Here is an 11,690-nt window from a genome sequence, read left to right on the forward strand (position 1 = left end):
AAGAAAGCAACCCTGTAGACTGGCTGCAGATGACGACAGATACTGGTCAGACTAGTTTTTGGAGGTGGTCATATAGAGTCTGTGTGTAAGTGCTGCTATATGGTGTATGCCACCTGTTACACAGGATAATGAGCAGCGAGGTTCTATGCAGCTGTACTACAAATCACTGCAATATAATGTACAACAGCTGTTACATTCTATAGATTTAGTGCGGTGTTGGTTATTTATTGTAATATACAACAGCAGCAGCACCAGCCACAAAATAAAATATAATGGTACTGAGGACTTCTTTGAGATCTGTATGCAGCACCTAATGTCCCCTTTCTGCCAGCAGCTGACCACCACAGTGAGCTACTAAAGTCGTGTTAGCTGCACTGCAAGTCCCAGCCAGCAGTCTGGAGTAATAAAAAAAAAAAAATTTTTTTAAATCTTTTTAAGCCCTTACAAGGGCTGTTGGGTTCTTTGACTAGTATCCCTGCCTACAGGAATGCTAATTCCCTCCCTAACGCTTTCCCTGACCAGCAGCAGCTCTGTCCCTATCTTTTTCAGCATGCATGTGAGCCGAGCGCCGCCGGTCCCAGATACTTATATGGCAGGGTCATCTGATCTGGCCAACCAATCGCTATCGACATGTATGGGTCCCACGTCATCGCACGATGTACCAAAGAGTCTCCTGCATGTTGATTGGTTGAGAAATTTGCGCCCATACTTGCAGGAATAGGATGATGCCATTTTCTCGAGTATCGTGAGATGCTCATCTGAGCATCGAGCATCTTCGAGTACCTTTAATAGTCGAACGAGTAGCAAGCTTGGACGAGCATTTTCGCTCATCACTAATAGCTAGCATTGGGAACAGCGAAGCGAGCACACAGCTGTTACCGGTGCTTTGTGCATCTAAATAGCTTTGGATGCTGTACCCAATGCTCTCAGTCTCTAAAATGGCATCTAATACAGCTATACAGATATATACAGATTCAGCATAGCAATGACTATTTAGGATTTGGGGGGGGGGGGGGGGGGGGCGGGGGGCATTCTTCTACAAGAAAACTGAAGCTGAACAGGTTAATAAAGTATATTGAAAAAAAAACCTTTACAATTTAAAGGGTTTGTCTCATAATGACAACCACTACCAATATACTGTATTAGTACATAAAAAACAACTATGAGCATGGTCCCCTGATCAGAACACTTCTCTATAAGAAAGCAAAATGTCACTTTGAAAGGCAAATACGGGTTGCCCGTAACAACTAGCTCAGCTCAGCTCTAATCTCTTAATAACATCTGTTAAAATAAAAGCTGAGCTGTGATTGGTTGCTAGGGGATTAATGAATCTAACAGCCAAGCTGACTGGCTTTTCTTAAGCAACCAATCACAGCTCAGGTTTTAATATTATAGCTGAGCTGTGATTGGTTGCTCCTGGAAAGCCAGACAGTTTTTTTTTTTTTTGTTTGTCAGTGTATATTTATTCCCCACAAATGTGTTGTTTAAAAAAATTATTCCAATATCCCGGCTTAAACCAGAAGAGGGTCTGGGTTTATGCTAATTTGTTAAACATAGGTTGCTTATGGTTGGTCTAAGGGCACTACCTGTACAGTGCTTAAAGGGGTAGTTCAGCTATTTTTTCTGTTGTCATTTATTTCTATTTAAAAATCTCAACTCTTCCAGTACTTGTCAGCTGCTGCATGTCCTGCAGGAAGTCCTCCAGTCTGGCACAGCGCTCTCTGCTGCCACCTCTGCTACTGTTCTGGACAGTTCCTGACATGGCCAAATCTCCATAAAAAAACTCTACTGCTCTGGACAGTTCCTGAAAAGGACAGAGGTGGCAGCAAAGAGCACGGTGTCAGACTGAAGAGAATACACCACTTCCTGCAGGACATACAGTGGCTGATAAGTACTGGAAGACTTGAGGTTTTTAAATAGAAGTAAATCACAAATCTATATAACTTTCTGACACCAGTTTATTTAAAAGAAAAAAAAATGCAGACGTGCCCCTTTTAAATTGCTGTTACTGGATGCTTATGGCATATGCACAGGGCATGGTTACAAATTTGAGGGTCCTCCAACCCCTCAAGCCCAATTATGTCCATTGGAGGTGGTCAAGAAGCTGAAACAACCAAGCAGTCGATTACCCAGTTTACTTTAAAGGGACTGTGCACGCACACTACACAGCACGCTCAGTAACGTTTTACATTCATCTCAAGAGGACGGTCTCTGTCTATTGTTGCCTATTTCCATGAGGCTTGCTGTAAAGCATGTCACTTAATGCTGTTAAAAACAGCTCAGGCAAGATGGCAGCCCCCATAACAGTGAATAAACATTAAAATAAAAAAAACTATAGTCAGTAAATAGAAACATTTAAAAAAACAACAACATTTTTTAGTATCTGACTCTAATCAGTAAAAGAAATTTAGGTTGATACATTCCCTTTAACTCCCGATGATGTTTCTATGAACAGTGTAGCACTGGGAGCCATATGTAATGCTATGGAAAAAGCATAGCTTGCAGTGCAAGGGTATGTTCACACAATGTATGAGACCTCTGAGGTCTCTGAAAAGATCATCCCGGCCGGTACTGCAGTACTGGACGGATGATCTTTAGCGTTACTTAGTTCTGGTGCAGGCACATCCGTGCGCGGCCACATCAGAACTCTCCACTGCACACTATAGAGCGTGTGGCCGGAGCCGCTCGCTCCACAGTGTGCACTAACAGGGTTTTCTGTGGCCGCTATTCGTTGAATAGTGGCCCCAGAAAACTGACATGTCAATTTTCTACTATGTGTATACACTCCGGCCGGGATTCCCTCAGAAGGCAGCACAACGTAAGTTCCGGCGGAATCACGGCCGTTGTAGCAACGGCCGGGATTCCCACGGAACTTACGTTGTGTGAACATAGCCCAACTATGTATATGCAACTGCTATTAACCTCTATAGGAGTTACGTACACTATATAAACCAGCCCATGTAATTGTTGCCGGCTCCTGAGAGCGATTGGTAGGGAGGGCCTCCATCTTGTGATGGTATGATGTATGTCTATGCCATCAATGTTCCTGATAGGAATGTTCCTTTAAAATATTCCAGGGATGGCAGACCTTGTGTGGATCTGTTTAACTTCTATCCAGTGCTTATTTGTTTTTTTGGGGAACCTGGGCGATAACCTTTGCGTGAGCTGTAATGGCGGCCATATTGCTTGTCAGATTATTATCTAGACTTACTGGCTATTTAATATCCTCAAGTATTATCCTTTTCATCATCCTCAAGAAATTTACGGACTAGTTTTCTCCTGATTAAAGGCTGGCATTGTCTGGAATCCCCCGGTCACTTAGCGTGGCTGTTCCTCCGATGGCAGGTGGTGAGAGAGCGCAGAGAGGCAGGAAATTTAGCTCTGCGTTTTGTCGAGAGATAACAATGTCCGTGACCATAATGATGCATTGTACTGTAGTTCTATTTCATAGAGACACTTTCCTGTCTTTGTGCATTTTTCTTTCCATAACCTAAAGAGGAAATATTTTATAAATGACAAACTGTACGATAGTTCGTCCTGCAGTAGATGTGACTGCTTTTATTTGCATTATGTTTTTTCTTCTTCTTTTAAACACTTAAATGAGTGTTATCAGAGAATTGCTTGAAAGATGCCTTCCCTAAAGAAAAAAAAAAAAAGACATGTTGTCTTGTATTTTATAATCCTTTAAATAATCCTTTAAATTTTATAATTCTTTATATATTCTTTAGAGATTTAAAGCCTAAGGCTGCACTACTGAGAACTTCTCATGACTGCATGGCCTCTTCTGAAGTCTTGCCATAGAGATCTTAAGTGGATCTATATCACTGACCATACAACTGTCTTGTTTAAAGGTTTTTTCTTATCCAGACCTTTATAGCATATGGAGAAAATGCCATTTGAAGCATGTCAGTCTTACAAATTTCTTGCAGATTTTCGTTTATAGAGTTCCTGTCACGAAATGAGAGGGCAAGGGCCCATGGTGTATATGCCTGGGGATGGGATGTTTAAAAATAACTTATCTCCAGTATCTCACCCACTATGTCCCGATTGCAGGACCTGATGTTGTGATGTTGCAGGCTTGTCCAACCAATCAGTGGCCGAGGCAGGACAGCGTCATCCACTCTCCAGCCAGCTACTAAATCTGTCTAGGTAGTCTCATTGACTTCCATTTACTAAATTGGCGATATGGGCATGGCTGCCACAGTCTGTTGTAAAATCATGTCAGATGTTTTGGTCAGCTATGGTCTTGGGTGATTATATACAGATCGATAGCTAGAAAGCGCTGGAAAAAGTGCCCGCTGTGTGATCTCTCTTTGCTTTGTGCCACATAACTGAAACCGGCAAAGAAAGTCTTTGGGATCATCCTGGTTGTGCACACAGAGAGCCTGGAGAGAAGCTCATAGCTGCTCGCTTTACTTCCTTCTTCTTCTAACAGTTGGTTGGGGTCTGGATACTCAGAACCTGATAGACCAAAACTTTTGACATGTGTCTACAAAATCTGGAAAAAAAAGGTGACAGGCACACTAAGCATTGTATTGCAGTATAGTTTACAGTGAATGGTTTGCTTTATTGAGCCACTGCATGGTAGTACTATTTGGATACTGAATGGAGCGAGGTATTACTGCATTTGGTATATTGTCAGCATTGTGTGGAAGTATTCTTACTATTCAGATTAAAAAAATTTTGGTACAAAGTAGATTCTCAATTATGAAAACTGTCTTTTAAAAGTGTGAGCAGGGGAAATCCTTGTCCATAGTCATCCATACACCTATACGGGACATGGAGAAATCCTTGTGCATAGTCATCCATACACCTATACGGGACATGGAGAAATCCTTGTCCATAGTCATCCATACACCTATACGGGATATGGGGAAATCCTTGTCTATAGTCATCCATGCACCTATACGGGATATGGGGAAATCCTTGTCTACAGTCATCCATGCACCTATACAGGACATGGGGAAATCCTTATCTAGAGTCATCCATTTAACTATATGAGACATGGAGAAATCCTTGTCTATAGTCATCCATACATCTATACGAGACATGGGGAAATCCTTGTGCATAGTCATCCATGCACCTATACGGGATATGGCGAAATCCTTATCTATAGTCATCCATGAACCTATACAGGACATGGGGAAATCCTTGTCTATAGTCATCCATACACCTACAGTATACGGGACATGGGGAAATCCTTGTCCGTAGTCATCCATGCACCTACAGTATATTGGACATGGGGAAATTCCTGCCCATAGTCATCCATGCACCTATACGGGACATGGGGAAATCCTTGTCCATAGTCATCCATGCACCTATACGGGACATGCCAGCTGGGCGGCTAATCTGAGTTTACACTGCATGTGTTTCATGGTAAATCAAAACCTTAGTTTACCGTTGTCAAAACCTGTTCTTCAAGTCAGATGTACACGACGCATCACCATTTACTTACTGCCAACCGTGTCGGTCTGGGTGTGTTCAGAAAACCTAGCACGTCACAGTGTACTGTTACTTCCGTGACTGCCCTTTAGCGAGTGGCTATATGTAAATAGCTGTCACGCATTCTCTACAATTGCTAATCTGTCTCTTTTGTACATACCTGTAATTTGCTAATCTCTAGATAATTCATCTGAATACACTTTTTTTCTTTTTTTTTTTTTAACCAAAAAAACCACACCGGCTGAAAGTGGAGGCTTGTCAATGGACATTCTGATAAGATCTCTCCATCTTGTCATGTTGCTGCTATCAGGAAGCTAGGGAAACTAAATGTTCTTGCATGATCAAGTCCAGATAAAAAGTTTTTGACATTTGTAATGAAATTACAATATTTTGGTATGTAGATAACATGGTATTACCTTCTGAGGAACCTTCTGTGTTCACACTGAGGAAAAGAGAAAGAAATTCCAAGCGGAATCCCCACCACTGACTCCACTCGGAATTCCGCCTGCGTCAGTGTCTCCATGTTAAGTATAGGGTGTCTCCACTCTCTACTGAAAGAATTGACATGTCTGTGGTGGGAATTCCACTCAGAATTTCTGTCTCTTTTCCTCAGTATGAACCTGAAGTATGAACTTGTTATCACTTTAATGCTGCCTGAACCACAAGAGTCGATCCCCAGGGGCCTTTCCCCGCCCGCTAGCCTTGATTGATGTCCTGGAACACTTTCATCATTGTCATTGGCCCTTTTTTGCATGTTTTAGAAATGAGGATGAAGAAGACGGAGATGTTGTCGATTCAGGTTTCAATCCCAGTACACCGGTGGCTGCCTGGGGCAGGCAGACAATCAAATTGCCCGACGTCTTACAAAAGGAAAGAAAAACCAGAAGGATCCTGTCCACAAAGCCCAAGATTTCCAGGTAAATTTCCATAGGAAATCTTATAAGGCTGTGCGGTGCATGGTGGCAATTGTAGTTTCTGATGGGCCCAAGATACCCCCTGTTATAGTAAGAGATGGACTTCATCCATATTACAGCACAGCGCCGGGTCCCGGATTGCGTTGCTCCGGTCCGCGCTGCCCGGCCCGCTTCCTGGTCACTGACGCAGGCTTGAGATGTGACGTTTCAAGACCGCTCAGCCCATTCAGTGACAGAGGCGGGATCCCGCCTATGCCACTGACTGGCTGAGCAGACTTGAAACATCACGTCTTAAGCCCCTGCAGAGACCAGGAAGCGGCCGTGCAGCTGAAAAAGCCCCCCAGCCCAGAGTACCCCTTTTAAGGGTCCTATTCCACCGGATGATTATCATTCAGATTATCGTTAAATTGTTCGAATCTAAACGATAATCGTTCGGTTGAAATGCAGTTAACGATTAACGACCGAACGAGAAATCGTTGATCCTTTATAATACCTGGACATATTATCATTGCTCGTTCGCAAAAGTTTGCAAATCGTTTGCATTGAATAAGACATTGTTTCGTTCACAATAGATCGCAACGCAATAGCGAATAAGCGAAGAAACGATCGCAAATACTATCATGTACGATTATCGCCATGGAAATGAGTGAACGTTTTCAGGTATTCGCAATAGCGGTCGTTACGGTTAACGCAATACGTCGGTGGAATAGGGCCCTAAGGGTATTACACGAAGCGATTATCGAATAATCGTTCATCGTTCGTATTGACGATATCTTTAAGTGTAAAGTAGACAACGAAACGACGACCGATTGGTCGCTGGTCGATAGTTTTGAATCTATTTATCGTTGTCTTTACACATCGTTCGCAATCGTCGTTTGAATAGACGTTAGCCGTTCCCTGTTCATATCGCAAATTGAACGATGTTCTTGAATTTTGTTAATATACCGATATCTTTCCTGTAGTCGAACGATTATTAGGCAACCGCTATTGCGATCGTTGGAGATCGTTTATCGTTAATCGTTAATTGAAAAAAATCGCTTTGTGTAATACCACCCTAAGTGTGCCTCTTTATGGAGGAGCTGGAGGGAATAGCTGTCAGCACATGAGCAGCCTTAGGGTCCTATTAGACGAAACGTTATTTAACGGTTAACAAAAGAAAAAATCGCATTGTTTTTCATTAACCTGAAATCGTTCACCATATTACACAGAACGAGATTGTTTACTCCATCTTTTCCCAGCAAAAGAAGGAACGATGTGCAATAACACGGAAGGATTAGTAAACAAATGCGGAATTACAGTGAACGATTAACAATGATTTTAGGGTCCGATCTAAATCAACGACACACAAACGATTTTTCGATCGTTGCCTCCAATTACACAGGACGATTATCGTTTAAATCCGTACTATATAACAGTTTCCGCACTATAATTGTCCCATGTAATAGGGCCCTTAGACCTAGATGTACAATTTATCAGTAATCCAAATACTTTTCCTTAAATGTTCCTTGGACAGATCAGAATCCGGGTGATTGAAGGGCGCCAGTTATCCGGGAACAACATTAAGCCTGTGGTGAAGGTCAGTGTGGCCGGACAGACCCACAGGACAAGAATCAAGAGAGGAAACAACCCCTTCTTTGATGAGGTACGTGTCTGTTCTCATCACACTTTACTGTATTTGTTCCTTTTGTGCCATCTAGTGCAGGAACCAGTTATTGCTATAGAGCCAAAAAGGCGTCTGCAGCTCTTACAGAACGTACACGTGTAGGTAATTGTCTGGGATTTATTATTTTCTAAAGTTCTCCAAGTCCTGTAATTAGACTCTATTTATAGGACTTTTCTGTGCAACGGGATGTCCTGGATTGGAATATTCTGCCCTCCTCCCCTCACAGAGACCGTGACACTCATGTCCATGAACCTTGGGATTGCAGCTTATTCCCACTACATATAGTGATGCGATAGGGGTGCTTTTCAGCATAATAAAACCCTATTTGTCTACTCTAGGACATCCACTTTAAATTAAAAATAATAAAAGTTTTCAGGACACAATGAATTATGTTAAGGTTTTCCCACAAGTGACACATTTCTAACATAATTTATTCCTTGGATCTAGGGGAAATCCAGCCATCTACATAAAGAAATCTGGTTACTGGTCTATGAAAGAAGTGGTTGCTTGCCAGGTTGTTTCCATGGGTTCCATTAAAGGATCCAGGATTCCAGGATTAGAAAAAGCACAGCTACTTTCTTTCACAAACAGCACCACCCATGTCCTCAGGTTTGTGTGGGTATTACAATTCAGCTCTTCATTAGAGCTGCAAAACTCACATCCAAACTGAGGACATGAGAGGTGGAAGAGGGTAGCCGTGTTTTTCTAAGCTTGGACAACCCAAGCTTAGTCTGCAACAGGGTTAGATTGAATGGATAGGACTCGGAAATCTTATTGCACCTCACCCCTTATCAGGCTTTTATTGCTAAATTTTTTTTTGCTAAATGAATATAAAATTCTGACGCATGTGGAATCGCCAGAATGGGGTGTATTTAGTCTGAGAGCCTAGAGCATTACAGGCTGTAAATACAGCTCTGTTTGTCAGAGGGGGACCATTACAAATGTTGGATAGTTGGCCAGCTCTGGTCCAGCTGAATTTTGTAACATGTATGGGGCTTAAGTATCTATAAATAATTTCAAGACAGACATAGGTATGTGTGTGGTGTGTATATTGTGGATATTTCAATGTTAGAACTACAGGGCGTAGCAATGTATATAAGAGATATATTTGTGGTTACCATCATTGCCTGTTCCCGTGTCCTGTAATGCCTGTGTTTTATTGAACAGATTTTTTTCTACAATGTCAACATGACCCCATCGGAGTTGTTTGATGAGTCCGTCATACTGCGGGTACGTGACATCTTTTTATCAGTATTGATGATGTAGACTTACACAGTACTATTTTTTGTTGTGTTTTACTCATGGATGCTGCCTGGTGTATAGTATAGATAGTAAAGATACTGTAACATGCACACAGTTTTCGAGTTCACAATTTATTATAGTGTATTATTCTTATGCTTTTCTACAGTTGTTCAATTCTGGATCCATAAGAGCAGACAGCCTGATCGGAGAATTCAAGGTAAATTAAATAAAGAAATGCATATGGTTAATTATTATACACTAGTTTTCCTTTGATCTCTATGTTTGAACACTCTAATGTTCTAGTTTTTTTTTTTTTTTTTGTTTAACACACTTTAGGTAAGGGCGATGCATAGCCCTTAGCACATTAGACAAAAGTGGTCTATTCAAACACTATTAGGTCAAGGAAACATGGTACCTTTAAATATCCATCTGTGCTCTATAGCATAGGAAAATACTGCTCTTCTCCAGTGCCAACTGTCAGAGGCTATTCCAGGCTCCCTCCTCGCTCCCCATTCCATCCCTGTCCCTGCTTAATTGACTGTCAGCTATAATCTAAATCCCAGCATAGTTAGTGATGATGAGAGGGGAGCATTCAGCACTTCAGCAATTTGACACTTTGCACTGGAAAATAAAAGCATTTTTCTGTCTTCTGGAAGCAAAGAGAGATATATGGGAGGTACCATGGTCTCCTTGTTCTAGAACAGTGTCAGCAGTTTGAAACATGAATTACAGCTGACAGTTCTTAAGGTAGCATAAACTAGTGACAGACGCTGAACAAATGATGTGTCACTGACATTGTTCTGTGCAGCTGATTCAGAGAAATCCTTTTGAATTACAAGGACAATTATGTGAATGAGCTCAGTATCGCTGGATATTCATGAGCACCAGCACTCTCTGGCAATTGTCTATGTATACTCTGTATAGGTAGATGGCTCTCAATCAGCAGCCAGGGGAGAAGTCAGTGGTGCTGGCTAAAGCCCATTCTCCTGCATATCAGGAGAATGGCTGAAGATATAAGTAATACACACTCTTGTTCATTATTTCTTTCGCTTTTTCATTTAAGGCAGCACAACCCTAGTGACAGATTCCCTTTAAAGAGTTTCCTTAATACCCCTATCCCTTCCATCTCTGTATCAGTAGAAAAATATTCTGGGAATATTAGGATGACTTCTGCTGTATACTTTATATTTTATATATAATTATCTGCTACTGTATATCCATTGTCTACAGCATCCAGAGCATTGTATTCCTGCCTAGAGGCCTCCCCCATCTATAAAAAGTACACCCCTAATCTTTTGAGAATTGTTGCAGTAGCTCATCCTCTATTCAGTAAACCTAATGAACAATGTTTTTGGTTTTTTTTCTTCTTTTTATTAGCTTGACATCGGCTTTATATACGATGAGCCAGGTAAGGACTTTTATTAATTGAAGCCTATGAATTTAGTGTGGTCACAGAAAACATGAATAGTAGATAGTAGGATATTGACCTTATAATGGTTCCAGAGACTCTGGTTGTTTTTGATCCTTGTACCATTGGTTCTACTGGACTGTCTTCTATATTAGGGTCAGTTTACACTGACTGCAATCCCCGCCGTGGACTCCGCTCGAAATTCTACCTGCCTCAATGTAATGTATAGGGTGCCGCGGCTCTCTGCTCCAAGAATTGACATGTCAATTCTTTTAGCCGAGAGTGGAGGTGCCCTATACCTTACATTGAATCCGCCTGCCTCTGCACCTTAGAGCGGATTCCGCTCGGAATTTCAGCGCTGATTCTTCAGTCTGAACTGACCCTAAGAAAATAAATTATGGCTGTGGAGTTGCAACATAACCACTGCCAGTTGTTACTTGAAATCTAAAAGCCCCTCCGCCTGCCATATGAAATTTATTCTACAACATTGTTCCTATGGGGCAATGGGCCATTTGGCACCAAAAGCCATGTGTAACTGTTGCCCTTATTACACCTTTTACAAAGAATGTTGCGTATATATAGTGTATATATGTTGTAGATTTTTTTTTTTTTTTTTGCTGTGGCATCACCATATATTTTTGCATTGCAACTAATAAGAGACCTTTTTAAGAGATCTTACCAGTTTTTGATACAAGCAGTGAGACTGAGCATAACCCAGTATGTGTTAGGGTTACTCTGTGACATAATACTTATTCTCGGACTATAGGTCACGCTGTCATGCGGAAATGGGTTCTCCTTAATGATCCTGAAGACTTGAGCTCTGGAGCCAAAGGATACCTGAAAGTCAGCATGTTTGTCGTAGGCATTGGGGATGACCCCCGTAAGTACAGATACTCAGTATACAATGTATTGAACGCATTTAGAGTACAGCTTTATTCCAGTAATGCAAAACTAGATCTCTCTTATAGAAGGCATTAGATAGATGCTGTCTTTATAGTCCTTATTTACAGTGTAATAAAGA

At 41.5% G+C, this 11,690-nt stretch overlaps 1 long non-coding RNA gene across 1 annotated transcript; it reads left to right on the forward strand.

Moving 5' to 3' along the window:
- Positions 1-6,339: 6,339 nt before the first annotated feature.
- On the forward strand, positions 6,340-11,532 carry LOC138777128 (uncharacterized). Its single transcript, XR_011360825.1, has 6 exons — positions 6,340-6,359; positions 7,870-7,998; positions 9,187-9,249; positions 9,428-9,478; positions 10,639-10,669; positions 11,436-11,532. It is a non-coding gene; the product is annotated as an uncharacterized lncRNA (long non-coding RNA).
- Positions 11,533-11,690: the final 158 nt, after the last annotated feature.

The sequence above is a fragment of the Dendropsophus ebraccatus genome, unplaced genomic scaffold (genome assembly GCF_027789765.1).
Source record: "Dendropsophus ebraccatus isolate aDenEbr1 unplaced genomic scaffold, aDenEbr1.pat pat_scaffold_507_ctg1, whole genome shotgun sequence".
Lineage (NCBI taxonomy): Eukaryota > Metazoa > Chordata > Amphibia > Anura > Hylidae > Dendropsophus > Dendropsophus ebraccatus.